We start from the raw sequence: 27,829 nt of genomic DNA on the forward strand, positions 1-27,829 counted from the left end.
TTACAGAGTCAGGGCTTATATTACATAATCAGTTTAGAAATATAACGAATTATGCCCTAGTGCAATTTCATGCCCAGTGTAGTTATTTATAATGGGTCATGTTTTAGGATAATAATTGTATTAAAATACTGTGAATGTTTAATAAATGTTTTATTATTCTTAACAATATTAATTTGCTAAGAATAAAGTAGGACACCAAAGGGGAAGTCAAAGACCATATGAAAGTAATTTTAAGCATCACATAATTGACATATTCAGCACACAAAAAAGCATGTGAAGCCCTACATTTCTTTTTGTTTCCGCAACCATTTAATTTGTATGGCATTTCATAATCCTCATGCAAAAAGCAATCATTACAAACACATAACACTCAAGTTAAAAGACAGCCAACCACATAACCATAAGCAAGAGAATTTTGTCATGCATAAAGTAACAGTTATAGAAAAAGGAAGGAAAAAAAGAGGACTGAACACCATATGTCGATTTTAATAATATAAATAGTAAAGAAGCAGGCATTAATTCTAAGCACACTTGATAGGAAGGGACTGTTAAACATTTTGAGAAAGATTTCTAAGTCTTTTCAGCGATTACCATGTATTGTTTGTAATTTCAAAACTACATTTAATATCACAGCCTTCAGAGAATAAAAAACACCATCCCAGAAAACAGAAGGAAATAAATGAGACATATATGAGTATCATCAGCTCAGGGGGACAGCCTTGAAAAATAGGAATAACTGGCAAAGATCAAAAATTGGAAATAGAGAAATTGATGATGTAACAGAAGGGACCCATTGATTACTCAATTGTAATGTCATGGTGTCAAGGCCATTCCCAATACAGAGGAGCTCTACACAGTAAATTAACTGGTAAATTTCATAGTCCTGCAAGTAATCATTCCATTGAGAAGAAAAACTAGATGAAAGCAATAGTTTACAATTAGCACTCCTTTGCAAGTTCACAGAAATCAAAATTTCTTGAATATAACCCTGTTTAAATGAAGAAAGTGTCCTCAGTATTATATGATGTTCATGCAACAATGTTGCTGCATTTCTGAAAAATAGAAAAACATTAATTTCGATTTTAAAATTACTGGATCAGAACTATATTTGAAATATTGAATATCTTACACCATGTAAAATATTAGACTTAGAAAAATGTTTAACTCTTCTGTAATTACCTAAAGGAATAAATTAATAAACCTCAACAAATATATTTTCTTGCATTTCTATTTTCAAGGGCACCATATAAAAATTATGGTTTTATTTACCAGTTAGCAACACAGATTAAAGTACAGGATAGTTTCTTATTGATGCCAAAATACATCTGTTTTCCAATTTTAGCTAAATTACTTAATTTGCTTAACTCTTGGCTATATTAGGAAACCCTTAATGTAAGTTTGTTTTGAGGTGGAATGTGGCCAGGGTAGTTCTCAGGTTGTGCTAGAGCAGCACTTTGTTACATGGAAGACAGGTTTCATAAGCAGCCTTTGAATCCAGCTAGTCAAGTGTAACTGAGAAGGCAAAGGCACCCCACTCCAGTGCTCTTGACTGAAAAATCCCACGGACGGAGGAGCCTGGTAGGCTCCAGTCCATGGAGTCACTAAGAGTTGGAAACGACTGAGCGACTTCACTTTCACTTTTCACTTTCATGCATTGGAGAAGGAAATGGCAACCCACTCCAGTATTCTTGCCTGGAGAATCCCAGGGACGGGGGAGCCTAGTGGGCTGCCGTCTACGGGGTCGCACAGAGTTGGACACAACTGAAGCGACTTAGCAGTAACAGCAATGTGAGCTCACATTTTTCTTTGCTAAACTGTTATTTCAATAATTTTTGGAGACAAACGTAAACCCTATTACAATTACATTAAGTGTGTGGCTCTATATCTCTCTTGGAAGATATCTTTCTTTCTCCTCTTAGGGTGCCCAAGGCAATTTACATGATTCCTTTGGGAAATCATTCAGGTTCTACAGCCAAGAGTCAGTAGTTTTACATACTTTACACACACACAAAATTGTTAGCTCTTGTTCTACATGAAATAAGATAGCAAAAAAATTTTATTAACACAATATCCCCCAGTTGTCTGCATGGCAAACATAGTTCTCAGTTGCTATCTGCCTCTGGGTCTATATTAGTAGATAAACCAGGAAAATGATACTATGTCTGTGGGAGAACTTTTCCACACAGGGCATAGCTGAACCAGCTTTGTGCTACATTATTTATAATCACTTTTCATATTCAGAAAGTTGCAATGATCTTAACTGATGTGAGATAATGATTACAAACATACACTACATGGAACATCTTTTACTGTGGCAAATCTGAAGGGTTAGAAACATACAGATATTGCTTCAGCATCATGAACAGATGAGGGCATCATTACTCAAAGGAAGTGTTAAGCCACTTTCTCAACTAAAGAATTCCATTTATTAAATACTATTTGAGAAAAAAGAAAGTGAACTCACTCAGTTGTGTCCGACTCTTTGTGACCCCGTGGACTGTAGCCTACCAGGCTCCTCTGTCCATGGAATTTCCCAGGCGAGAGTACTGGAGTGGGTTGCCATTTCCTTCTCCAGGGTATCTGCCTGACCCAGGGATCAAACCCAGGTCTCCCGCATTGCAAGCAGATGCTTTACCATCAGAGCCACCAGGGAAACCCTGGTGAATACTATTTAGTAGGTTTTATTTAAAATCTTCTTGTTGGATGATATTAAATTGTTTCCACATTGTGGGTTTCAGTAGCACTTTAGATTTTAGTGGGTCAAGTACAGTTGGGTTTTCTTAACATCAAGAATTTTTTACACATCTGATTTTTTGAAGGGTACCTGGGAAGAAGGGCTGATAATTTTCCAGCAAGGAAAAAAAAAGGATTATAAAAAGAAAGAAAACAGATTTCCTTTATCTTATGTGCCTAAAGGCACTGAGAACAAATATCTGAGAGGTTTTGGGTTGCAAACTGAGAAACTAGAGTAAATATGTTTATGGATTATAGAAATATCTCTACATGATCTCAAGATTCATCATTCCCAAGCTGGAAAGAAAACCATTTCCTTGATCTCTCTTCTTTCTAGAATATTAGCAACTCTGTCTCACTTTTCCTTTATTTCAATCTGTTACTGTTGATGTAATTACTGATGCTTAAAAATTTTAAGTAGAAATATTTTAAGGGGTAATTGTCATTCATTTTCTAACAACAACAGGCAACCACTATTTAGAGACCGTGCATTCCAGCAAGTTGATCACCATGATTTCCTCAAAGGGCAAAACATTTACTGTTCATCATAAATAACAATCATTATCAACATTCCAACCTTAGCTTATGCTTCTTTTAAACTACAAATAGTGCATCTTCAAAACCAGTAGTTTAAATGGGCATCTTAAATCACCAAAGTATAAAGGAAATGAGTCCTCTAAAACCTCAGTGTGGAAGTGATTTATTCTATATTGAAACTCCATAGGGTCTGTCCTCCTTGAGGAACTCACTCATAACTCTTATGAGAGTTAATAAGAAAGCAGATCTCATGTCTTTTAGAAATGAAGTGAGAGTAATTACTATATTTTATATCTCCCACAGCTAATAAATAGATTCAGCAGTGAAACAATAGGACTAAGAAAGGTACAGGAACTCCTAACCATGAACTTTGAACTCATTTAAATCTAAAATAGTTCCTTTTCCATTAACATAAGTATAATTCAAAGTATCATCCTTTACAAAAGATGCATGATGCATTCTTACATTTCAGAATCTGACCACAGTGCCTTTTATATTTTGAAAAAGGAATAAAAATATCAGCATTTCTCTGTAGTTAACTGTAGAATAATTATGAGCACCGAAATAATTACTATCCACCCACATTAAAGCTGCTTTTTATCATTCCCTTTGATGAAGGTCTAATATACTTTAAGTCTCAAATACATTAGAACTGATTATAAATTCCTTCATTACAGGTTCAATTCAGCAGAAATTATTCATACTTTGTGTCACACATATCTGCAAAAAAAGGCAAGTAGGTTGAGGGTATCACTAGCTTCTGATTCAGAAAGCTGTCCATGAGAAATGTGTCCTTCTTAAGAGAATACGTGTGGAAATTTTAGAATTATTGAGAGCTCCTGGCTCCAGTGAGACCCATCATAATGGAGATGGAGAATCCTGGCTAAAGACACTGCTGTACTCTTTCCCCACCCTCTTTACCCAACAGCCTTTGAGGTACACTGACTGTAAAAGATTCCTAACTAAGGCAGTTTCCACAGAATGGGAAAATCTAAGAATGTTGTCATTGTTGTTTTGGAGCCACTGGAAGCTGGCTAAATCTTTTCAGGGATGTTGTTAGGACAAATTTATTTACAAAACTAAGATCAAGGATGTAAAAATCTAACTATGTCTGAAGAATATATGGAGGATGACACTAGACTTCAATACATTTTAAATAAAAACAGAAGTATATTATTATGTCTGATTTTTTCCAAATTGATAAACATTTAAGTACAATGACTTTAAAAATCAAATATCACAACAATTGGTGTCATTGAAAAGGTATTAAATTTTACTCACTGAAATTTATTCTATTTAATATAACTGCAATATATATCTCTTAAGAATGTAGAAATGTGTGAAAGTAATTGACTTGGAATAATACTCATTAATTTACTAACACTATACTACTGAAAGTTATCACTCTTCTTAAACAATCGATTATATGAACAGGTATCAAAATATTATACCAAAAATATTTTCCTGAAAAATTTTCAATTAAAAAATATTTTTGAATAATGCCATAAATCCATATTATGATAAAATTAAAATGTAATGCAAACAGCTGTAATGAGATACTAGAAGCAAACTTTGGAACAACTGACAGTTTTCAAAGAATCCATCTATTGTGCAAATTTTGATAGCACTAATATCTCATTCATGACGTTTCAGTATCCTTTAGATAAGCTGACTATTTATGGTAGTAGTTCATATGTACACATGCTATGGAAATCGATTTCCAAGGTTATGAAAGCAGCAGCATTCTCTATATTTACCCTTGTATTTGAAGAAATTGCCAATATGAACACAAAACATATTCCCTCAGACAGTTCTTTAGGGAAGAATACAGATGAAAACATGATGTTTGGGAAAAAAAAGAGACACTGTTGTTACACTCCAGAAAGAGAGGAAGAACAATTTTGGTCCCAGAGTGTTCTAAATAGTGTTCTTAGTGTTTTAAATAACACTGAACTGAAGAAGTACTTATTTATATTTATATGAAAAGTGAGTTTTTTCTTCATAAAATTACTTTGACTATAACACTTTAAAGTCAAAAGCAATCCTGTCTAAAATAAAAATGATAAGATCTGGGAGAAAAATTTTAACTAGATAAAAAGTAAACTAGGTTAACCCCTAATCTGAGCATCACCAAATTTACACATGCTCATTTTATTTTTTAACACTATATTTGTTTGATTTAAAAAAAATGCAGATGCAATATTGCATAGCTTGAAGAATGTCAGAATAATGTTCCTTTCCCATCTGGGACAATGTGGCTGTCTGCTATATAAACCCTTCAGTACTTTGTGAGGATACATTCTGTACTGCCCTAGCTTTCCACATATTATCCAGAGATGTACTTGGAGTATGATGAGGATACAAGTGCCATCAGATGCTCAGCGATATCTCAACTTGGCTAGATGATTGGGATGGCATCAATAGTGCAACTTCCCTCTCATGGCTGCCAATAATCAGTCATTCAACAAATGTCCTCTAGATATACGGTGGGCAAAAAAGGAAGACATTTGCCCTTATGAAAATTCCTTTTGTGGACAAGGGAACACTGAACAAATAATCACACACATAAGTGCATATTCAAAAACTGTGTTAAGGATATTAAGTCTTAATGTTACCAGATGTTATACAAAGGGATCTGGTTGAGCCCAGGCAGTTTTCACTGAATAAGTGCAGTGTAGCCTGATTACTGAAGGATAAGTGAGTACTAAGCAGGAAAAAAGGTGGCAAATAGGTAAGTAGGGTGGGAAGATGTGCGACAGAAAAATACAGCACATGCAAAGTCTTAAAATGAGAAGGAACCTGAAGGTCAGTGTGGCTGCCAACTATGGTGTAGAACAGAGTAGCGGGTGATGACGATGAAGAGACAGACAGGCATCATTCCGAGCATGCAGCTCTTTCAGTCTGGGGAATTTTTTCTTAATCCTAAAATCAATATGAAGCCATTTAAAAGATTTAAGCACAAACTGATAAACTCTGCTCTATTTGAATCTTAAACAGAAAATCAGAAAGAGGCAAAGTCATTCTAATAAATATGACAGAGGAAACTTTATATAGGTTTTGGATTACATTTTTTATCAGACAAAAGTAGCTATATTAGAAGAAACTAGATCAGGAAAAGGAGTCTACAATATCTTATTCTAATTCTGTTTGCAAATATGTCACCAAAAAATGAAATCTAAGATACTAGCATATCTGAGACTTTATAAATATTTTAAAGCTTTCTATTAAATCCATACATGGATTTATTTTGCCTGAAAATTAACATGTGGAAAATTAATATATCCTAATTATTCTTATATTCATAGAAAAACATAGCCCACAAGCTATTCCTTCTTGGAGATTTCATTCCCATCTCAGTATATCAGGGATGTCCAGCATGTCTACCTCAAAGTCAGTTTTAACTCCTATCATAGGTTTTGCTTTTTCTTTGTTTCTAAACTATAAATCTAGAAATAATCTTGAACCATTCCTTCTTCCTCCCTTTTGCCTTAACCAGACTTCATTAATTTTTCAAGAGAAATTTTGTTCCTGTCACTTTTTCCCCAAACTATTATTAGCCTGGTCTGTGGCCACCGTTGCCGTATGCTTGAATTATTCTAGTAGTCTTATAGTTGCTCCCACTGTTGTCCAGACTCTAGACTGTCTCCCAAGTCATCCTGTAGTCCCTAAATCTTCAAAGTAGTAGATTACAATAGTTGTGAACCAAAAAAGAAGATTTAATAATTATCGTCAACTAAAATGTACACACATTCAACTCTTTCTAAGACTAAAATTGCAAGCACTCCAAGGGAATGGGAATGTGAAAGCATGTACAGCAATTTTGTACTGTGAGTTTTAAAATAGTTTTAAAGACAGATGAAAACTAAATATAGTTTAACACTCATTTTGATGTTTTAGAAATTCATGAGCAAAAATACGATTTTTTAAAATTCAAAATGGAAACAAATCATGTAAAATATGTTTTTTAAATACAGTTCAGATTAGTGTTTATTAAACACTACTTTCGTTGTTTCACTACTCTGTTTAAAAACGTTTACTATCTCCTTATTCTGTATTATCTTAGACTAAATGCCCAAGAGTGAACCATAAGACACTCCTATTCTTTCTAGATTTCATCTTTTCATTCTACTGCTTTCCAAAATAAATCATATCTGAATTCTAATAAATATTTAAAGAGGAGCTAACACCAATTCTTTATAAACTCTCCCAAAAAAAGAGAAGAGAATGCTTCAAGATTCATTATGCGAAGCCAGCATTACTCTGATATCAAGATCAGACAAACAGATACAGAAAAGAAAAGTATAGGAATATCCCTGATAAATGTGGATGCAAAACTCCTCAACAAAATTTTAGCAAACCAAATTCAACAATATATTAAAGGAATCACGTACCATGATTGAATGGGATTTATTCAAGGATTTATTGAACCATTCAAGGATGATTCAATATTCACAAATTAATGTGATGATATCACATTAATAAAGTAAAAGATATAAGTCAAAGATCATCTAAATAGATAGAGAAAAAGTACTTGGAAAAATTAAGTATCTTTTCATGATAAAAAAAAAAAGAAACCAAAAAAAACTTTTGTCAAATTGTAAGCAGGTAGGTATCTCAGCCTAACAAGAGTTCTGTATAACAGACAAGTGTATAGGTAAAATCATATTCAGTAGTGAATTACTGAAAGCTTTCCTCTAAGATCAGAAACCAGAAAAGGATGCTTACTTTCACCACTTTTTTCAACATAGTACTTGAAGTTCTATCCAAAATAATTAGCCAAGAAAAAGAAATAAAATATATCCATCATATAAGAATAAGCAAAAACTATCTACTTGCAAATGACCTGATATCATATATAGAAACCTTTAAAGTTGCCAGCCAAAAAATTGTTAACATAAATAAATTATTTCAGTAAAGTTTCAGAATATAAAATCAATATATAAAAATCAGTTGTGCTTCTATAGCAATGACATATTAGAGAATTTATGAAAATAATCTGATATATAACACCATCAAAAAATTAAAATTCTTAGTAATACATTTAACCAAGGCAAAATATTTATACAGTAAAAATTATAAGACATTGATGGAAGAAATTGAAGAGGACCCAAATAAATGGAAAGATATTCCATGTTCATAAACTGAAAGAATTAATATTTTTAAAAAGCCCATACTACTTGAAGGGATCTACAGATTCAGTGCAATACCTATCAAAATTCTAGTGACATTTTTCACAGAAATAGAACAAAAAAATTCTAAAATTTGTATGAAACCTCCAAGGTTCCAAATAACCCAAACAATTTTGAGAAAGAATAACAAAGCTGGAGGTGTCACACTTACTGACTTCAAATTGTATTACAAAGCTATAGTAATCAAAACAGTATGCACTCATATAAAAAATAGATACACAGATCAGTAGAACAGAATAAAGACTCCAGAAATAAAAACATGCATAAATGGTCAATTAATTTTCAACAGTGGAGCCTAGAATATACTATAGAGAAAGGATAGTTTCTTCAATAAACAATTTTAGGAAAACTGGACAACTACATGCAAAAGAATGAAATAAACCCCCATCTTACATCATACACAAAAACATAATAATACATTATTAAAAATACATTAATAATACATTTATTAATAAAAATTAATAATACACTAATAAAAACTCACAATGCATTGTGACTTGAAAAAAAATATGAAACATTAAACTGGTAGAAGAAAACATCTTTGTCATTGATCTTAACAATGATTTTTTTTTAATCTGATACCAGAAGACAACAAAAGCAAAAATAAACAAGTGGGACTACATTAAACTGAAAAACTCTGCACAGAAAGGAAACCATAAATAAAACCAAAGGCAACCTATGGAATGGGAAAAAACAATTGTAAACCCCATATCCAATAAGAGGTCAATGTCTTAAAATGTACAAGGAACTCATTCAACTCTGTAGCATACAACAATAAAAATATTTAGAACGTGAATAGACATTTTTCCAAAGAAGACCTACAAATTATAAACAGGTAAATGAGAAAGTTCTCAGCATCAATAATCATCAGGTTAATGTAAATCAAAACCACAATTAGATATCACCTCACATCTCTTAGGATGTCTCTTATCAAAAAGACAAGAGATAACAAATGCTGGAGAGAATGTAGAGAACAATGAATCTCTATACACTGTCAGCAGGAATGTAAATAGGGACAGCCATTATGGAAGGAGTATGGAGGTTTCTGAAGAAGTTAGAAGTTGAAGTACTATATGATTTAGCAATCCCTCTTTCAAGTATACATCCAAAGGAAATGAAATCATTATCTCAAAGAGATGTCTGTACTTCCATGTTCATAGCAGCATTATCCACAAATAACAAGATATGGAAACAAGCTAAGTGCCCATCGGCAGATGAATGGATAAAGAAAATGGAGTGTATGTATTTACCACCCCACCCTTTAGTTAGTGTGTTAGCTGACTCTTTGCGATCCCATGGACTGTAGCTTGCCAGGCTCCTCCGTCCATGGAATTATCCAGGCAAAAATACTGGAGTGAGTTGCCATTTCCTTCTCCAAGGGATCTTCCTGACCCAAGGATGGAACCCAGATCTCCTGCACTGCAGGCAGATTCTTTACCATCTGAGCCACCAGGGAAGCCCATATATACACACAATAGAATATTACTCAGCTTCAGAAAAGAAAGAAAGAGTCTGCTTTGTAGTAAAATGGATGAACCTGGGGGGCATTATGCTAAGTTAACAAACCAGAAAGACAAATAGACAAATATTCAGTTCAGTTCAGTTGCTCAGTCGTGTCCGACTCTTTGCGACCCCATGAATTGCAGCACGCCAGGCCTCCCTGTCCATCACCAACTCCCAGAGTTCACTCAAACTCACGTCCATCGAGTCAGTGATGCCATCCAGCCATCTCATCCTCTGTCATCCCCTTCTCCTCCTACCCCCAATACCTCCCAGCATCAGAGTCTTTTCCAATGAGTCAACTTTTCACATGAGGTGGCCAAAGTACTGGATTACTTTGCCAACAAAGGTCTGTCTATCCAAGGCTATAGTTTTTCCAGTGGTCATGTATGGATGTGAGAGTTGGACTGTGAAGAAAGCTGAGCACCAAAGAATTGATGCTTTTGAACTGTGGTGTTGGAGAAGACTCTTGAGAGACAAATATTACATGGTGTCAATTAACACATGGAATGCTTAAAAGTCAAATGTATAGAAAAAATAAAAAAATAAGTGGTAGGGTTTGTAAGGTCTGGGAGTGGGAGAAATAGAGAAGGGTAAAAACTTTCAGTTATAAAATGAAGACGGTCTGAAGATCTAATGCACAACATGAAAACTACAGCTATAGGTGATAACAGTGTACTGCATAACTGAAATTTCTAAGAGAGCCTAAGTTAAATGTTCTTACCAAACATATGTGAGGAAAAACCATATAATAAAAATAGAATGCTTTTCTTCCCATTGTAAGTCTTGTCACTATTTCACAGAAGCGCACTCTTGCACTCACATCTTGTGTGTTTTATCCCATAGCATTAATTCTTTAAAGTTCTATTTATAATAAACTCAGAGAGGACAAAATGAGATGGATAATCATAGGGAATCTCCTCAACAATAATATGTAAAAAGTTTTTACCCTGAAAAAAGGAGTACTACTGTATTTTTCTGCCTCAACTGCTGTCTTCGGGATATGAACTACAGGTAGTTCTATATGCCTCAGCAAGACCTGATTGTGAAAATACCTTGATTCATGGACATCACTCTATTTTAGGTCCATGAGTTAGATAAATAAATTGAGCCGGTAATTATTAAGATCCTATTATCCAAGTGGGTCTCACTGGGAAAGAAACCAGTGAAGCAAGTCCTCTAATGCTGAAGTCCTAGGTAAGCCTCGTGGCTGAACGTGTGTTCCTGAGATGACTCCGTGAGTTTCCAGTCTCCTGCATGCCTGTCCTTGTTAATCATCTGTGATCCCCAATGAAGCATGTACTTTCTACTCCATGTACTCAAGCCCACATGGGTTGACTCTCTCTTACCATGTGATCTCGAATCTGTTGGGGACACAGTTTTGTGCTCTTTCTCACCTGATGCAATAAATGTCAAGTTTACACTGGATTCTGTAGAGACACTTTTGAATCCAGTGATCAAATGGCCAGATTCATAGGGCAGACACTAGAGCTGGAAAGGGACCCTATTGAGTGACTATCAAATCCTCTTGCTTCACAGGTCCTCAACAAAATGAAAGTAGAGTGTGAAATGACTTTACCTGGCCCCAGAGCTGGTCAAAAACAGAGCTAGGTCAAGATTTCAGGTTTCTTACCTAGTTAGCTCCTTTAAAATAAGCCACATGGCAATAAAGGACAAGGAGGAAAAAGGAAAAACTGAGTGTGGAATATCAGATATAATATAGATCTTTTTTAAATAAACCACAAACTGATAGACTTATCATAATTATATTACAACTAAAAGCCTTTAGGACTTCCCTAACCAGTATTTTATTTAGAAGTCATTGAAATTAAACTTTAAATAAAAATAAATATTTACAGAAACACCTTTAAATGGAAAAACCAGAAAAAATATTAAAAACAAGCCAATAGACTAGGAAGGACGAAGATCACAGAATTTAAACAAAATAAGTAATGTAACTTAAGAGGGACAACTTCCTCACATTGAATATTATTAGTAAACTAAATTGGTATGGAATAATTTAAGTGCAGACAAATGAAGTAGTCAACCTGACTTAAAAGAGGAGCAAAAGGCCTTGCAGACACAGCCACCCCAGAGCCTCCTGTGCTGTCTAGCCATGGTCAATCCCACCATGTTCTTTGACATGGCTGTCAACAGCGAGCCCTTGGGCCATGTCTCTTTCAAGCTGTTTGCAGACCAAGTTCCAAAGACGGCACGGTGGTGACTTCACATGCCATAATGGTACTGGTGGCAAGTCCGTCTATGGCAAGAAATGTGATGATGAGAATTTCATCCTGAAGCATACAGGTCCTGGAATATTGTCCATGGCAAATGCTGGCCCCAACACAAATGGTTCCCAGTTTTTCATCTGCACTGCCAAGACTGACTGGTTGGATGGTAAGCATGTAGTCTTTGGCAAGGTGAAAGAAGGCATGAATATTGTGGAAGCCATGGAGCTCTTTGGGTCCAGGAATGGCAAGACCAGCAAGAAGATCACCATTGCTGACTGTGGACAAATCTAATCAATTTGAATTGTGGTTTACTTAACCACCAGATCACTCCTTCTGTAGCCCAGGAGAGCACCCCTTCACCCCCATCTGCTTGAAATATCCTATAATCTTTGTGCTCTCGCTACAGTTCTTTGGGTTCCATATTTTCCTTATCTCCCTCCAAGTTTAGATGGATTGCAAAGTTAAATTTATGATTATGAAATAAAAACTAAACAATTAAAAAAATAATAATAAGAGCAAGAGCAGCTAGGGCTAATGCACAGCCTTATAGGGCAATGAAATAGTGAGATGTTCTGTTGTTCAGTCACCCAGTCGTGTCTGACTCTTTGCGACCCCATGGACTGCAGCATGCCAGGCCTCCCTGTCCCTCACCATCTCCCAGAGTTTACCCAAGTTCATGTGCATTGCATAGGTGATGCCATCCAGCCATCTCATCTTCTGAAGCCCTCTTCTCCTTCTGCCATTGATCTTTCCCAGGATCAGGGACTTTTCCAATGAGTTGTCGTGCAGATTAGATGACCGAAATACTGGTGCTTCACTTTTAGCATCAGTCCTTCCAGTGAATATTCAGGGTTGATCTCCCTTAAGATCAACTGGTTTGATCTCCTTGCTGTCCAAGGAACTTTCAGGAGTGTTCTCTAGCACCACAGTTGGAAGACATCAATTCTTGGGCGTTCTGCCTTTTTCGTAGTCCAGAAAATGCTCTGTACAGGTCAGCAAATTACTTGTTGTCCAGAAACCTCTACTCTAGCACCTCAGATGCTTTAGCTCTAGCCCCTTCCCCAGATGTCCTCAGTGTAGCAGATTTAAGAAACTAAAGGATTGATGCCTGGCACAGCAGGGGGCTCCCAGCACCAAGAGACGTCACTATATAGGCTGACAGTCTTTCTGACTAGACAATTTATATTTTAAATATTACCTCTGGACTAATCTGAAAGACATTTCTAAACCCAGAAGCCTATGACTCTAAAATGTATTTCCTAAAATATACAGTAATACTTTTTGGTATTGTGAATGTGTTGAGACACAGATATGTGGGTGTGTGTATGTGTTTCATTGTTTGTTGTTTGCTGTTGTTCAGATGCTAAGTCGTGTCCAACTCTGCAATCCCATGGCCTGTAGCCCACCAGGCTCCTCTATCCATGGGGTTCTACAAACAAGAATAGTGTAGTGGGTTGCTATTTCCTTCACCAGGGGATCTTCCAGGACCAGAGATCGAACCAGCATCTCCTATATTGGCAGGCGGATTCTTTACCATAAACCACCAAGAAGCCTGTATATATAGGTTTAGAGACAGGTATATATGTGTATATATATATATATATATATATATATATATAGGTTCAAATACTGACTCTTTCATGTGCCAATTGTGTAACTTTGGACATGTTTTTTAACTTCATAGATTCTTAGCAGCCCAATGCCAATGCCCCTTAAATATTGTTGTAATAATTAAGGCACCTAGGAAAGGGCTTAACATAGAGAAGTTTGGTTAAATTTTTGCTTGTCTTTCACCTCCTATCCATTGACTCAAAACAAATTCTTAATATGCACACACATACACACACACTCACACATATACTTCCTTTCATAACAGGTTCTAAAGAAAAAGGACTTAGAATTAGGTCATTCCCACTCAGTCATCTACCAGCTATGTGACTTTTGCAATGTTCTTATGCTCTGTACTACTCAAGCATCTTTAAATATAAAGCTGGAAAATGCCAACAGAACAGAATAGAATCCAGTAAGTCTGTTAAAGTACTTCTTCACCTAAGAACAATTTCCCTATTATCTATAATGACAATATGCCAGAAATAGCTTTCTGGATGATCTTGTGTCTAACAAATAATGGATTTTCATATATTTTTAACAGTTAGGCTAAGCCAAGAAGTTCAGCATACTGATTAAAGCAGAGGTTCTAGAACTCTGCTATCTAGTTCAAATCCTGCCTTGGCTAATTACAAGTTCTGTGATCTTAATTTCTCTATTTCCTCATTTCTTGGTTTGTAAAATAAGGACATTAATAAGGACAGCTACCTATGAAGTTGTTATAAGAACTAGTCAAAAATATAAAATTGCTTACCTGATACAATGTAAATAGGCAACCAAAATACTAGCTATTGCAGTGAAGTAGGTGGTATTATCCTTACTTAATAGTTTAAGAAATAGAAACTAATGAACTTGTTCAAGAAAACTGATAATATATTACTACTCCACATGGTTGATCACACTGACTCCTCACAACTATTTCAAATCCCAGGATTATTATTATTCTGTTAACAGGTGAGTTGGAGAGGGAGTCTACAGAATAGAAAAATAACAAATTAGTCCAGTATCTTTTTCTGTAAACAGGGAGCCAGGATGTGGACCCAGATCTGTATTTCTGAAACTCATACCATCAGGACTATTCTGTGCCCTCACAGAATATCACAAAAATGTTTTAAAAATTGCATTCAGGGATATCAATAGAATAGCAGTTAAAATCCAAGAGAATCTCAATGAGATGGATATCTATATCTGAAATCTGAGACTCCTTACTCACTCTGCTTCTAATCTGTTACAGGGCATAGATGCATTGAAATGATGAAGAAAACAGTAAATGAAACAATTACAAATGAGGGAAAGTAGAGCATAAGATGTGCTGAGTAACTCTTCTATGGTAGGAGGAAAGAGAAACAAGACTGTATACACAGGATTAAAAAAAAATAAAGACATGTGTGAGTACTGTGCTCTGCAGAAGGAAGGAGTCTCATAGATGTCCTGTCCCTAACAGAGACATTGAGTATGCAGGAAACTAGCTTTATACAAGCAAGACAGCCTGGAAGAAGTCGGGAAGCATGATCTATTTAGATGGAGAACACCACATTTGAACCAAATCTGTTACTTTGACCCAGGGCTATGGATCCCACAGGTACATTAGAGCCTAGATGAAGCTATGAACAATTGCTCTCACAGTACCCAAAGGCCTTACAGGCATGAGATGGTTCACCGCAAAATGACACCTGCCAGGATCTGTAGTGAAAGAGCCCACATTAGTAACAAAAGAACTAGGTTTTAGGTTGAACTCCACCATTTATTTAATCTGTGTGACGTTGCTCAAGTTACTTCACATCTCTAAACCTCCCTTGCTTTAGCTGTAGAAAGGAAAAGACAATGCATTCTATCCATCTCAGGAGATTATTGTAGAATCAAATAAGATGATGTTTATGAACATATTTCAAAAGGCTTTTCTCATGTAACATAGGAACCTTGTATTACGTAATTATTAGTAAGTGAAGTGTAAATCATGGGGACTACCAGTTACAAAGGTCACAGTTATGACACAAAGAACTGGCTGCTTCACATATTCAAAAGAAAAGTATCTGTATTATCTTAAAGAAAAAATCCATATATACTTAAGACAATTATTAAAATTAAAATCCACTTGTATCCTTACATGTCTATAAAGAACAAGTTTTGGAATCAGATTTCCTGTTGCTGAATTCTGGTTCCACTGTCCTACCTATTGTCAGACTTTAAGCAAGTTACTTGAAAACCCTGGTCCTTGATTTATCCATCTGTTAATTGGGAATAGAAATATTACGAAGCTCATATTAAACGTGGTAATAGGGCTTCTCTGGTGGTCCACTGGTCAAAATCTGCCTTGCAATGCAAGGAACATCAGTTCAATCCCTGGTTCAGGAAGATCCCACATGCTGCAGGCCAACTGAGCCCATGTGCCACAAGCAATGAGCCTGCACTCTAGAGACCGCAGGCTGCAGCTACTGATCCCAGCAGACCACAACTACTGACGGCTGCTCAATGTGCCCGAGAGCCATGTTCTGCAGTAAGAGAAGCCGCCACAGTGAGCAGTCCGGGCACAACTGGAGAATGGCCTCCGCTCGCTGCAACTAGAGAAAGCCTGTGAACAGCAACAAAGACCCTGATTGGCCAAAAATAGATAAATAATTTTTTTTTTTAAAGTGGTAATATATCTGGTACTTTTAAGACAGTCTCTGGTACATTTTTAAGGACACACTAAATATTAAAAATTAATATTAAATAGTAATTGAAACATTAAAAAAACTAGATTAATTGATACTAGGGCAAGTGTACAATAAAATAAAATAGGTATTTTATGATGTCTTTATACAAGTAAACATTCCAAATGTATTTAATAAAACTATTACCCTTTTGGTATCTAGCCATTATAGATTTGAAAATAATTACCAGCAAATGAAAATTAAAAAAAAAAAAAACTTGCTTTTTTTTAATCATTTTTGGCAAAAATGTCAGGTCTGAATTTGTAGCATTATAAAAAATACAGAAAATTTAAAAGCAAAATGTCATAACAATTCTTTATTTCCATTGTAATAATAATCATCAAGAAGAGAGTTGACAGGTTTGAGACAGCTAGCATTTCTCATACTTTACCCAGTTAAGATGCCAAAAAAATTTTTGGAGAAAGGTTAAGAATGATATTCAGGATGAGATTATGCTTTTAAATGATTTGAACATTAAAATATTCTTGTTCATTCTATTACCATCTCAGACATTCTAGCTTTATTTTATAATGTGTAACATGTTTTAAAAGGTGAAATCACACTATAATAAGCAGTTGCTTGAGGGTTAACTCCACTCACAGTGAGCCTTTAAGACTCTCAGTTTAAGAATATCTATAATAGGAAGCATGACCAGTGAAAGCTTGCATTCTATTTTGTGCATGAACTGTGTTTTGGGGAAACCCATGAGCAAAATTAAGGCATTTGATCTTCAAAATACAAACATGCCATATTAAAACAGGCTTATCTCTCAAGTATTTAATAGTTACTGGATTACAAGAATCAATGCGGGATAAGAAGCCCCATGCTTTATTGATTTCTCCTTCCACATATTTTCATTCTACCCTTTAAGCCATTAAAATGCCACAAATCAGGCAACTTTTTGCAAGATAGTCCAAAATAACAATACTTAACAAAGATGACATATTTAATACTTATATTTTGCTATTGGCAATCAAGAATGCCTTTGAAGAAAAAAAAATGTACCCATATAAACATAAATGCTTTTATATTTAATCTCCAATATTTTTACAATGAAAACAGCAAGCACATTTTTTCAAATATGGAAATCACATTTGATTTTGTGAAGTATTTCATATTTAGATAAACAGCCATGTCATGAATATCACAGAATTTTTTTACTATAGAAAACTGGATACAAATGTATTAAAATTTAAAGCAATAAAAAATATGCACTTGACTTCAGGCAAGAGATGTGTTTCAAAAATTTGCACATGAATCAATGTTTGTAAGTTTTAGATACACTAAGAGAGGTTGCAGTGTTGAAACCCGGTGGTGAATTATTTGGATAAATAAATCCCATTTACAAGAGAATAATCACTCCAATGCGTGTTTTCTAAGTTACCATCCCTATGTATTTCCCCTCTGAATAGGATTACATCTGTATTTGGGCTCCCCAGGTGGCTCAGTGGGTAAAGAATTTGCCTGCAATGTAGGAGACACAGGAGATGCAGGTTTGATCCCTGGGTTGGGAAGATTCCCTGGAGGAGGACATGGCTACCCACTTCAGTATTCTTGCATGGAGAATCCCATGGACAGAGGAGCCTGGAGGGCTATAGTCCATGGAGTTTCAAAGAGTCAGACACGACTGAAGTGACTGAGCACACACATCTGTATTTATTTAGTATTAAAACCCAGCTTTTCTTGGCCATGTTAAGAAACACTAGCTAATGTTTAAATTGCATAGAATTAGAGTTCATTTATCCTTTGTTCATCTGAAGATTACTTTTCATTGAGAGCAAATGAATTTCAACATAATTTTGTTGAAATGGAGTAGAAATCTGTAGGCAACTAAATTGTTCCAGACATTTCTGATTAAGCAGATGGACAATGAAAAACCTCACAAGAGAACAAGAACATAAAAAGACTAAAATGGTTCATCATCTTAAAAAAGGAAGAAAGGAAACTGAATAGATAGATTCAGGGCAATTTCAATGTACAAAACTCACACTTGGAAAGCTTTCTCACACTGCCCTTTTTCTGCATTTGAACTTATTTTTCAGAATAATGCCTATAAAAAATCAATACAGTTTAGTTCGCCAGACAGTGCTTCTCCAACAGTGTGCATAAGAACACCTAGCTGCTAAGTCGTTTCAGTCGTGTCCGACTCTGTGTGACCCCATAGACGGCAGCCCACCAGGCTCCCCCATCCCTGGGATTCTCCAGGCAAGAACACTGGAGTGGGTTGCCATTTCCTTCTCCAATGCATGAAAGTGAAAAGTGAAAAGTGAAAGTGAAGTCACTCAGTTGTGTCCGACTCTTCGCAACCCCATGGACTGCAGCCCACCAGGCTCCTCCGTCCATGGGATTTTCCAGGCAAGAGTACTGGAGTGGGGTGCCATTGTCTTCTCCGAAAAACACCTAAGGAGCTTATTAAAAATCACAATTCTTACCTCCCCTTTCTCCTGAGACTGGTCACGGTTCAGCCAAGAATCCAACAATTTAATGATGACTGAGGTCCATGGGCTAAAATTTGAGGAAAACTTGTGTTCTAGATTCTTTTCTATTTGGGGAATCTTGACTCTTTTTTTTCTGTTTTGACTCTCAACTGGAGTAAATGAAAAGTTGTCCATAAATATATTAAAATTGACCACATTGCGTACATGCTTGGCTATGACACATATTAGCTGTAAATGTCTGTGTGACTGCAAGCTCAAGGCTAACGATGCCTTCTCTTTGAGAAGACAATGCCCAGAAGAAACAAAGTTGCCCACTCCAAACAAAGTTGTATTTTGTGGGAATATTTAAATAGATAGAAGGTAAAACTATCATATATGTAAATAAAATCAATGCAAACATATATGTGACATTAAACATACTAAGTAGCTCTATTCCTTTGCTTTCATATTTATAAATCTACTAAAGAAATAATCTTTATCTCAAAGTACTTCACACTATACTGATGTGAATAAATAAAATTTATTTGATTCTAACAAAATTTTTTATTCTTTGGGGTTCAGCTATCAGCAGGGATATCTACTTTACTATGGCACATAATGGAAGAAAAAAGGCTATGCAGGAAATCCTAAATTGGGAAAGGTCATTTTTAGACAATGAACCCAGTGTGAAGCAGTTCAGAACTTTCTGTTTTAGAATAATTAAGGAGTGTAACATAAGGAAGATGTGAAAATTGTCAAGAAATACCCAAAGGGGATAAAAAAGTGAGAGACATTTACTCCCTAGAACATAATGAAATAAACAGAAGTATAAAAATGCAATAGGAACAGAGTACAGTGATCCAAGGGTGGTGGCACCATCTGTGGCCTGGGAAATGAGGAATTCTTGACCTTCTGTCTAGCGCAGGAGCCAGGGAAGCAAGGGACTATTATTACATAAAGAACTAAAGTCTTATTCTCTTTGTCTACAGACTGTGGATATCTGTATCTCTCTCCCTGTTTATGTGTGTGCCTATCTTTGTGTACATGGATGTTACATCTGCTTCTGTCTGTGTTATTTCTTTGTGTGTGAGCATCTGTGAGTTTTTCTGTCTAGTTAAACATGTGTTTCATTCTTGTGGAGTTACATGTCACTCATTTTGCTTTGGTCTAAATGGCTCTGAATGTATGAGACTCTGCCCAGTTATGTCTTGCTGCTTATTTGCATGCTTCACTCTGCCTTGTGTATCTATCTGACCAGGCACCTGCTTTTTTTTCTCTGTCATATATATTTCTCTGTGTCTCCATTTATGAGTCTCTCTTGCTGCTTCTGAATGTCTTTGACACTCTGTGTCCCATTCTGTTTGTATTTTTGTGTGTATTTTCTTCTGTGAGCCTCCCCCTGCATCTCACTGTATCTCTATAGTGGCTGTCTCTGAGTTTGTTTTAGATGGCATGCATATCTCATTCTGCATTTCTCCCTTTATCTCTCTTTTTGTGCCTGTGGGTATGGTTTGTTTGTGAGTGTGTGTGTGTCTTTCTCTTGCTCCCATTTATGTGTGCATCACTGAGTGGTTATCTCATTGTGTCCACTACTCTCTGTCTGTCTCTCTGTTCAGCATGCCTGTGGGAGAGTAGGCAGACAAGAGAAGCTCCCATGATACACATCCTCTATCAGACCCAGTCTGTCAGTGAAAAGACTTAAGGAAATTATTTAGCCTTTTACTGCCTCTAGACAGCGCTACAGCTAACATATTCCATAGAGAGATGTTAATATTCATCTTCCTTACCTTTTCTAATACATCTGTTGACACTGAAGTTTTATACTTAGAATTTCTATTCTGTCATCTAAATATCTTTAAGCCCTATTTCCTCAAGAAGAAATACATGTATAAAAGTAACTTTTTGTAGGATTGGTGTGAAAATTACAGATGTAAACTTCTCAGCACTTGACCTGCCACATAGTTGGTGCTCCATAAATTCTATCACTACTTTCAGGGCATAAATTTTTGTTGAAAAGTTAAATTCCTCTAAGGAAAACTGCTACATAATCAAATACTTTAAAGAGAAATTATGTCACACAATGTCTCTACTTTTTAAAAAACACAGAAGAACATTATAAAAGGGACCTTGTCAAAGAAATATGACAACTTTTTGGATGGAAAATATATTAGAAAACAGATTTCCATACTTTCAGTGACCCATGGGATTAATCCAGTAGCTCTAGATTATGCACTTTCTTAGCTCAATTAAAATACAACCCAAATGACATCTACAGCATGAGATAACCTACTGCATCCTGTTCCCGTGGAGCAGGTGAGGACATTGAGGCCAGGGAGACTGACTCAGTAACTTGTCTTAAGTTACAGGCCACAGTAAAAAAAATGTGCTACCAAGACCGATTTCCTTCAGGTTTATACTCCATGCCATTTATAATGCATTTTTCTATATCTACTATGAATTTCAAAATTTTTTTTCATTTGGTGTATCCTGTAAATAGATAGTCATTCACAAAGTTGAAAAATCAACCAATAAATATCAAAGTACATTGAAAAGTCATGGTCCCATTTTATCTACCCCTAACTCCCTGTTCCTTCCTTTTATGTCCAATCCTGTAGATAACTACTTTTCAGTTTTGTGTGTGTTGTTTCTGTATTCTCCATGCAAATTCAAGAAAATTATTTCTACAGCCATGAGCAATTATAAACTATATGCATTTTTACTCTTTTTTACATAAAGGATAATATTTTAAATTAACTGTTTTGCTCCCTGCTTTTTTTACTTAATGATATATCTGGGAGCTTTTTCCGTATCTGTAAATATAAAACTTCCTCATCTTTTTTTTTTTTTAATACTGGATAGTGATTTCACATTTTTTTAAAAAAGAAATTTAATTAATTGTGAATACTTAAATCAAAGGGGGAAACTGAAGTGTGGTAACAAGATATAATGCTATAGTTTGAGAAATTCCTGTAATGATTTTTATTCATGGTGGTAAGGAACAATACAAATAAAAGGAACGAGCTGAGCTTGGAGCACACGATAAAAGTTGCCAAGCCATACCTGCTCCCTTTCCTGTTCTCCATCTGAGGCATGGAGAAATACCTACAGATATTTTACTATTTATTACCCAAAGCAAAAGTCCATAAAATATGAACTTTGATAAAATAGGAGCTGTTAGAAGGAACTGAACTTTTTGAAAATATACAGCGCTCACAAATACAATAGTTTAAGTTATCAGTTTACCAAACCATACACAAAGTTTTTTCAGTTTTGTACAATAAATTTTTAATGATTTTATAGTAAAACAAAGTTGCTGAGATTTTTCTTTAATTCCATTACCTTTACTACATTACAATTAATTTGGTTATCTGTGTATTATGAGGGAATTAACTTTTGAATGACTATGAGCCTGTCAGGAACTTTGCTAGATGTTGTATGTACTTTATCCTACTTAGCACTTTCAAAGACCTAATTGTCACAAAGTTACACAACTAAATACATATCTGATTTGACTTACTGTTTTCTATCCATCCACAGTTTACAGTAGACAAATATGACTAAAAGCCTCAGAATATTCTCCAACAGTAGGATTGCTTTTGTGGGGCTCACAGGACCAGTTGTAATAACAGTAACTAAAGGAGCAAGTAGAAGCAGATTCATCCACTGTCTTGAGTGTTGCCCAGTGAGATCTCAGACATCCCTTAAATCTCAGATCAAGTGAAGCATAATCAAATAAAATTGCCAGAAGTTATTTTTCCACGACTGAGGCACATAACACAGCCCATGTTTGAGCTATATAACTCTATTAAGAGCTGCTGCTGCTGCTAAGTCGCTTCAGTTGTGTCCGACTCTGTGCGACCCCATAGACAGCAGCCCACCAGGCTCCCCTGTCCCTGGGATTCTCCAGGCAAGAACACTGGAGTGGGTTGCCATTTCCTTCTCCAATGCATGAAAGTGAAAAGGAAAATGAAATCTCTCAGTCGTGTCTGACTTCTAGCGACCCTGTGGACTGCAGCCTACCAGGCTCCTCTGTCCATGGGATTTGCTAGGCAAGAGTACTGGAGTGGGGTGCCATTGCCTTCTCCGTCTATTAAGAGCATGGGATGCTAAATCTACTTTACATTTAAAAGGGACTTCATCTTTTGTGAAACATACATTTCTTCACTGTGTTCTCCTAATCACCTTGTACATCAAGGGCTGATATTCTTGTTTTAAAATACATCCATCTTATAAATATAATCACAGAAACATTGTAAGTTAACTCCACCTTTCCAAAAATCCCATCACTAGTGATGGCAACTATATTACCCATGTTTGATCTGATACCTTTCATGGAGATCAATCTAAACCATCTTCAGATTCAGAAATGACCAACTGCCCATGATAACAATATAATCATTAAGTCATTCCAAAAATGAAATGATAAAAAAAAAATGGCAACTAAAACATCCATCAGATCCATCCATCCATTAGCAGTGAACCAATTCATGCTTAGACATTTGTTAAAATGAATTAGATAGATCTATATGTTCGGACATTAAAATTATGTAACACACATGATTAAGAAGAAAAGGTACATTTCAGAACAATATGAAAAGCATCACCTCATTTGTACAAAAAAGAATTAAACTTACACGTTTATATGTACACATATATTCCCTCGAAGGATAACTAGAAACTGTTTTAAATTGTTTTCACTAGGGAGAAACTGGGCTTCCCTGGTAGCTCAGCTGGTAAAGAATCTGCCTTCAGGAGACCCTGGTTCGATTCCTGGGTCTGGAAGTTCCCCTGGAGAAGAGATAGGCTACCCACTCCAGTATTCTTGGGCTTCCCTGGGGGCTCAGTGGGTAAAAAATCTGCCTACAACATGGGAGAGCTAGGTTAAATCCCTGGGTTGGGAAAATCCCCTGGAGGAGGGGATGGCAACCCAATTCAGTATTCTTGCCTGGAGCATCCCCATGGAGAAAGGAGACTGGTGTGCTACAGTCCATGGAGTCTCAAAGAATCGGACATTACTGAGCAACTAAGAACAACAGAACAGGGAGTAAGTACACTATGAGATATGGGGAAATAGGTTAAATGTTTACTTTTTCACTTACACTCATCTCAATATTCCATTTTTATCATAAATATATATATTTTTATCATTCAAAATATCATATGGTCATAATTTTCAACTGCTGTTACACTTGAGACAAATCAAATAAATACCCTGAAATGTTTGCTTTTCTTAGATTACTTCTTGCTCTATGATGTTTTGACTTTATTTGTGCCAAAATCTCTATTGACTCTGAATAAATGTTTGATTTCTCCAATTAATTATAATGCTAGTGAGGAGTTTAAACTACACAGAGATAAATGTGTTGAATTTTTACGTCATCAATAAAACGGCCACTCAGAATGACATTCTGGTTAGATGAACAAGACACACACTATTATCTTGATTACCAGTGCACATGACATCGAAGGTACAGATGGGCAACTTAAAAGTATGTTCAAGAAACATTCTCTGAACCTTTAAAGTCTTCCAGTTATTTGAACTCACAATAGCAATTATTTCAGCTGATAAACTACTGAGTCTGATTTGAGACTCACATTTAGGACATAAATACAACATTTGAACCCATTTATGATAGTGTCAGACTTTATTTTTTGGGGCTCCAAAATCACTGCAGATGGTGACTGCAGCCATGAAATTAAAAAACGCTTACCCCTTGGAAGAAAAGTTATGACCAACCTAGATAGCGTATTGAAAAGCAGAGACATTACTTTGCCAACAAAGGTCTGTCTAGTCAAGGCTATGGTTTTCCAGTGGTCATGTATGGATGTGAGAGTTGGACTGTGAAGAAAGCTGAGCGCCGAAGAAGTGATGCTTTTGAACTGTGGTGTTGGAGAAGACTCTTGAGAGTCCCTTGGACTGCAAGGAGATCCAACCAGTCCATTCTGAAGGAGATCAGCCCTGGGTGTTCCTTGGAAGGAATGATGCTAAAGCTGAAACTCCAGTACTTTGGCCACCTCATGCGAAGAGCTGACTCATTGGAAAAGACTCTGATGCTGGGAGGGATTGGGGCAGGAGGAGAAGGGGACGACAGAGGATGAGATGGCTGGATGGTATCACCAACTCGATGGACGTGAGTTTGAGTGAACTCTGGGAGATGGTGATGGACAGGGAGGCCTGGCGTGCTGTGATTCATGGGGTCGCAAAGAGTCAGACACAACTGAGCAACTGAACTGAACTGAACTGATGATCCCAATAAGCACACATACACATATGCATGTATTTCTATATCATACAGAGAGAAACATCTAAGAGTTGTTTTTACACTGTTAAATATTTAAACCAAGTGACAGCACTAGCAACTGTAGACTAATACATTCCTTAACTCACATTATTATGTAGGGAAGTTAGAAGCATTGCAGCGTGAATTAAGGACAAAGTGTCAACCTTAAGTTTAAATAAGGACTTTTCAAAGAACAAATGATATATTCCATGGGCAGCTGTCTAGAAAATGTGTAGCTTTTTATGCATGCTATTTTTAAAGTCTGTTCATGTATTTTAATTCCCTGACTCACAGACCATCCAGGTTAATGGACAGCACTTTTTGGCAAACAAACAAACAAATAAATAAATAAAAATAGCTGACAGAAGATTTTTAAGAATGTTAAAAGAATTTGTAAACAGAAGCATCAGTTTGTGAACCTTTCACATAATCTTGTAAAAATACTGGTTGATGAGAGAAAGCTAGTAAAATATTTTTCGCTGTTTAACTACATATTTGGCTGCTGCTAAGTCACTTCAGTCGTGTCCAACTCTGTGCGACCCCATAGATGGCAGCCCACCAGGCTCCTCTGTCCCTGGGACTCTCCAGGCAAGAACACTGGAGTGGGTTGCCATTTCTCTCTTCAATGCATGAAAGTGAAAAATGAAAGTGAAGTCGTTCAGTCTTGCCCAACTTAGCGACCCCATGGACTGCAGCCTACCAGGCTCCTCTGTCCATGGGATTTTCTAGGCAAGAGTACTGGAGTGGGGTGCCATTGCCTTCTCCAACATATTTGGCTGCTCTTCCTTAAAGTCTGTTACCCATTGCCTGGGACCCACACAGTTAGGTTTGTAGCTGATAACTCTTCTCAAAATCTATTTAACTAAAATGCAATCAGTTTAATTTTATTTTTTCTGTAATATGCAGATTCATCTTAGGTTCTACAATAATTAGTTCAAACCACATTAACCATTCCTGCCATACTACTTTCAGTTGGCCTGATGCTTCTCTGGTTTCTGCAATATATTTTGAGCATCTGAAGGAAGGGGGTCATGTCAAATTCATCTTTATACCTTAAGTCACTCTCTAAATCTTGACACATTGTAGAACTCAGTAAAGGTTTGTTAAGTAAAGAAGAATAACAAATATTAAGGTAAATTACTTGAATCAAAGTAGCATTTCACCTAAACTGGATGCCTTCTAAAAAAAGAATCAAAAAAATCTCTTCTACCTAAATAGTTACAGGTACCACATGCTATTAGTTAAACTATAACATTCACAATGTTTATTCTGAGGCTTATCAGACACCTTATACAAGAAGAAAAAAATTTTTTTAATTCAGTCTGTGTTCAATACAATGTACTCAACTAAGAACAATCAAATAATATTTTCTAGAAACAAATAAAGTGTTAAAATGAAATTCTGAACTAATGTCTAATTAATGAGAAGATCAAAATTTTCTAACTTATCTAAATCTTACTGTTTCAACAATCCTATTTATTGCCACAGATCATTGATGTAAAATTCATCAAGAAAATATCTCTTAGTTATGAATATTATTATTTAAAATATTTGATATTTTATAAATAAAACATTAAATGTGATGCTAGCCTACTTATTTTAATTATTTGTTATACCAGGGACAGATTAGATAAACAAATTAAATAGGATAATTTTATGATTATTTTTACTATATAAGAATAATTTTATTATTATAAATATTATTAGTTAAACCGTAATATAGCAAAATCTTCAAGCACATTGATTATTACTTTTTGTCTGTATTATCCTAAATTCTTCTTATAATGTATAATCTTAAATTCTACCTTTGTTCCTCTACTTAAAGAACATGAAGTAATTGATGTTGCTTATTGAACAAACATCACCTGCCACTTAAAATGTATTCTTGCCATCCATTTTTAAAGCACTGACTTCATTGTTAAGAAAGAGAAGACTGAGAGACAAAATACAGTCAATAGGGATATAATATCTTTGACAAGAAATATGGAGGTTAAATATTGTCTTTGTATGACAACCTTAAGGCAGATAAACAAGAGGAAACATATATTAGTAGAGAATGATAGGAAAAATTATTTTTAGGAGCAATATGTTATATTATTCATATCTTCTTAGGGAAAAGATGGCAAGTTTATTGGCTCCCCTCTGCCCTTATCTCTGCCAGCAAGAGCCATCTGTAAAAAGATGGAAACATTGGCACACAAAAAAATTCACTTCTGTTTCCTAAAATCATTGCCTAATAAAATCTGGGGCATATTTTCCAAGGCTCTAGTCTTTTCCATTTTTCTTATTTTTCAACAATCAGAGGGATACTGAGGTACTTCTTTTGGGTAACTTAAAGTCTAATTTCAAAATAAATAAGAGATTCATAAAACTAGAAAAAAATAGAGTGGACCCAAATGAATAATATTCATATTTATAAATATAAATATATGATCACAGACCAGGAAAATAGGTGCCTAAAAAAGCAGGCACTAAAGAAACTGTATGCTATTTTGAAATACACTTTTACAATCCCAGCTTCTATAATTAGGAATGGATTTTCAGGGACCAAGGATCAACTTTAAAACTTAATTGAAAAATAAATTTGATTAATGTTCATAGGATTATACCCCTTAGGAATGTACTATAACCACTAGAGCA

The 27,829-nt window shown here is 35.6% G+C and overlaps 1 protein-coding gene and 1 pseudogene across 9 annotated transcripts in view; one reads left to right on the forward strand and one right to left on the reverse strand.

Moving 5' to 3' along the window:
• Nucleotides 1–27,829, reverse strand: part of NLGN1 (neuroligin 1) — a 971,175-nt gene that overhangs the window by 536,820 nt on the left and 406,526 nt on the right. The window lies entirely within an intron of this gene.
• On the forward strand, nucleotides 12,076–12,686 carry LOC123334043 (annotated as a pseudogene).

The sequence above is a fragment of the Bubalus bubalis genome, chromosome 1 (genome assembly GCF_019923935.1).
Source record: "Bubalus bubalis isolate 160015118507 breed Murrah chromosome 1, NDDB_SH_1, whole genome shotgun sequence".
Classification (NCBI taxonomy): domain Eukaryota; kingdom Metazoa; phylum Chordata; class Mammalia; order Artiodactyla; family Bovidae; genus Bubalus; species Bubalus bubalis.